This window comes from Pocillopora damicornis, chromosome 14 (genome assembly GCF_964200805.1).
Source record: "Pocillopora damicornis chromosome 14, jaPocDami1.2, whole genome shotgun sequence".
NCBI lineage: Eukaryota > Metazoa > Cnidaria > Anthozoa > Scleractinia > Pocilloporidae > Pocillopora > Pocillopora damicornis.
The window spans coordinates 17,433,114-17,436,982 of record NC_142683.1 but is presented as its reverse complement, the minus strand read 5'-3'; the positions used below and the strand labels follow the sequence as shown (position 1 = coordinate 17,436,982).

The 3,869-nt window shown below is 40.7% G+C and overlaps 1 pseudogene across 1 annotated transcript in view; it reads left to right on the top strand.

Annotated features, from left to right (window-relative positions):
• LOC149034805 (uncharacterized) overlaps nucleotides 1–3,869 on the top strand; it is a 4,517-nt pseudogene extending 648 nt beyond the window's left edge. The window contains exons 2-3 of the transcript XR_016183066.1: nucleotides 1–199; nucleotides 2,533–3,869. The exon at nucleotides 1–199 is cut by the window's left edge and continues 20 nt beyond it. The product of XR_016183066.1 is annotated as an uncharacterized LOC149034805 (transcript). The remainder of the gene's footprint in view (nucleotides 200–2,532) is intronic.

The window sequence follows — 3,869 nt, the reverse complement described above, 5'->3', positions numbered from 1 at the left end:
CATGGGGACTGCTTCAGGTGCGGAAGGCCAGGTCACTGGGCCAAAGATTGCAGGGCCTCCAGCTTCTATCCCCGCCCTTTCGGCCAGTACAAGCCAACCGCCTTTGCCCCAGCCTCCACCACCACAAACGCTTCAGGAACCGGACTTAAGGGAATCGGACATTCATGAGGAATTCGACAAGTTTACGGATGTACTTCAGGTACTGAATCGTTTTGAAATTGACGAAGATCTAGGACGGAATTACAATGTAAAGGGCAATTTAAAGAAAAATTTAGAATTTTGGGTATTTTTAGGTGCTTCATCCTTCATATTAAACGTAATTAAATTTGGTTATCGTTTGCCTTTCTGGGATGTGCCGCCTGCATATTATTCAAAGAACAACGCTTCTGCCCTGAAAAATATTGATTTCGTAGAGAATTCTATCACTGAGCTACTGGAGTCCGAACGCATAAAGCAATTGTCTTACAAACCTCATGTCGTCAATCCATTGTCGGTTTCCGTTCAGCCTAATGGAAAGAAAAGGTTAATTCTTGATTTAAGATATATTAATCATTTCATTAAGAAACTGAGGATTAAGTACGATGATTGGAAAATTGCTTCTCTTATGTTTCGCAAGAATGGTTATATGTTTTCTTTTGATCTTAAGAGTGGCTATCATCACGTCGAGATCTTCCAACCACATCAAACATTCTTAGGTTTTTCATGGGATTTTCAAGGGGAGACGCGGTTTTACGTTTTCACAGTTCTTCCTTTTGGCCTTTCTGTAGCTCCTTATATCTTTACAAAGATACTCCGCCCTTTGGTTGGATGATGGAGGGCTAACGGTATTTACGTCGCGGTATTTTTAGATGATGGTTGGTCCATAGCTGACGACTATAATTCGGCAAATATTATAGCTAGTAAGGTTCGTTCCGAACGGATTTATAACAAATAGCGAAAAGTCAATTTGGGAACCAACGCAAATTATTACTTGGTTAGGATTGGTCTGGAACTCCACTCTTGGTACTATTAGTATTACACCCAGGAGGGTCCAAGGTATCGTTGATTGTGTGGCTTTTATTGAAGCTCAAAAATTCACAATTACGGCTAGACAATTGTCATCATTTGTCGGGAAAGTTATGTCTACATGTCCGGTTACTGGAAATTTACCCAGAATTACTACCAGACACTGTCAGATGACAATTGCTATTGCTGAGCATTGGGATACACCTATGATTTTAGACGAGTATTGTAAGGATGAAATCGTTTTCTGGAAGAACAATATCCATCTACGCAATTTTAAAAATTGCTTTGTTTTCCGCAAACCTCAGAAAGTAACTTTTTCAGATGCTAGTAATATTGCCTGCGGAGCTGTTTCTTATATCAATGACGGTGAGCATGTTTGCCACAAAATGTGGACGCAGGACGAAAGGAGTAGAAGTTCTACGCGGCGAGAATTAAGTGCAATTGAATTCTCACTTCTGTCTTGCCTTCCGATTTTAAGTTCATCACATATTAAGTGGTATACCGATAACCAGGCCACTGCCAAAATCGTTGAGGTCGGTAGCATGAAACTCGAGTTACACACGATTGCCTTAAGAATATTCAAGATATGTTACGAACACAGCATTCATTTGGATATTGAATGGGTTCCTAGAGATCGCAATACCAGGGCAGATTTTATTAGCAAACTGGTGGATTTTGACGATTGGCAGGTCACTGAGGACGTCTTCAAAGACTTGGAAAGTCTTTGGGGTCCCCACACGGTGGATTGTTTTGCCACGTATTACAACAGAAAAATCACCAGATATTTTTCTAGATTTTGGAACCCGGAAACGTCGGGCATTGACGCATTTATGCAGTCGTGGGAAGTTGAGAACTGCTGGTTAGTTCCGCCAGTTTATCTTATTCCCAGAACGCTTGCCTAAATATATAGTCAAGGAGCCAAGGGCACCCTTATTGTTCCACTGTGGAAGTCAGCCGTGTTTTGGCCCCTGTTAACCAATATTTATTGCAGTTTCGTCCAGGATTTAAGAGTTTTGTCTATGCCTCAAGCTTTGACGCACGGGCGAAATCACAATTCTATTCTGGGTTCGCCAACTACTCCGGGATATGTAGTGGCTTTAAGATTGAATTTCGTTCCTTCGGGGTAAGAATCTGAAAGGTTGGCCTTTCGGCCACAATCTAGCGAGTGGAATTTGTGCTGACTACGAATAGCACCTTGGCAGTGTTGCGTTATTTATTTCACTTTGATCATTTTATATGAGGTAGATGTGCTGACAACGAATAGCACCTTACCAGTGTTGAGGTATTTATTTCTTTTCGGCCAGTGTCAATGTGCAGAAGTTGTGTCGACAACGAATAGCACTCCAATAGTGCTGTGTTATTTATTGCCCTTTTTTTGATCTTCATTTAATGAATGTAGTGGTGTTGAGAACTAATAGCACCCGGGTTGTAGTACTTATTCCCTTTTAGCCATGAATCAGTGAGTAAGATTGTTCCACCTCTACACCCCTCTGTTATGTGTTTTTTTCCTTTTGTTTTCCTCAACAGGCCATCTCTGCTCAGTCCTGTTGGGCAAGTCTCTATGGATCTTTAGCTCCCTTCAAGCTGCGCCTCATTACTGATCAGTTTAAGGCCAGACAACCTTCGACGATGAATAGATATTTACTTGAGTGTCAAAAATTTATGCGTTGGTGCAATGATGTTAAGGCTCAATTCGTTTTGCCACAAGAGCCTGTTGTTGTAGCGGCCTATTTGTCTCAACTTCACAGGAAGACTGGTTCTCCCAGCACTGTTAGTATGGTTTATGCTGCATTAGTTTGGCTACACGATGTAGTAGACGTAACTTGTAGTAATAATCCTTTGAAAACCGGAGTGTGTAGAAATGTTGTTGAAGCTGCGAAACGTAATGGCACACAACGAAAAAATAGGAAGCTCCCTCTCTCTATTGATATGGTCAAGAGAATAGTTGCTAAACATGGCAAGGTAGACGCTAATCTAAAAGATCTGCGAATTTCAGTCATAGTCCTCTTAGGTTTTGCAGGTTTCTTCAGATTCAATGAGTTAGCAAATATCAAAGCTTCGCATATAACTTTCGCAGATGACCATATGTCCATTGTTATACCAAGTAGTAAAACAGATGTCTACAGGGAAGGTAATAAAGCTATTATTGCTAGAACGGACAATGCCACTTGTCCAGTTCATATGGTCCCTAAGGTATATGTCTGCTGCAAGAATGGACCATAATGCAGACGGTCTCCTAATCAGGCAGTTAGTATTTCAGAAAAATTATAATACTTATGTTTTAGGGAACAAAGGAATTTCGTATTCTAGGTGTCGAGAAATCTTTTTGGAAGCTCTCAAGGCTCTAGGTTACGACTCCAAACTTTTTGGGTTACACAGTCTTAGGTCTGGTGGGGCAACCGCTGCCGTAAATTCACCTAGCGGCCCTGTATCAGACAGGTTATTAAAATTACACGGGCGGTGGAAATCCGATTACGCCAAAGACTTGTATATTCAAGAAGATATATCTGCACGGCTTTCAGTTTCATCTAGCCTAGGTATTTAATTGCTATCATTAAGTTTCCACGCGTTATGGGACACGCGAACGTTTTTGCTATCTTTTAGTTACAGCCTAGTTTTGTATGATTATAATCAGTGCTTTCACTATAATTTAACCGTATCATATGTATTGTGCAATGTACTAGCTTAATGAGGATATAACTTCGCGTATCGTATTTCTGTGGGACAAAAAGCAATGTGACCGTTTATACACATAGTGCTCGAATACAGTAATAAAACTTATATTGGCTCTCCGTGAGTTACCAACCATTTGACTGTGGTTGTCGTGTTGTGCAAGTTCCTATAACGGTTTAGAAAATAATTTT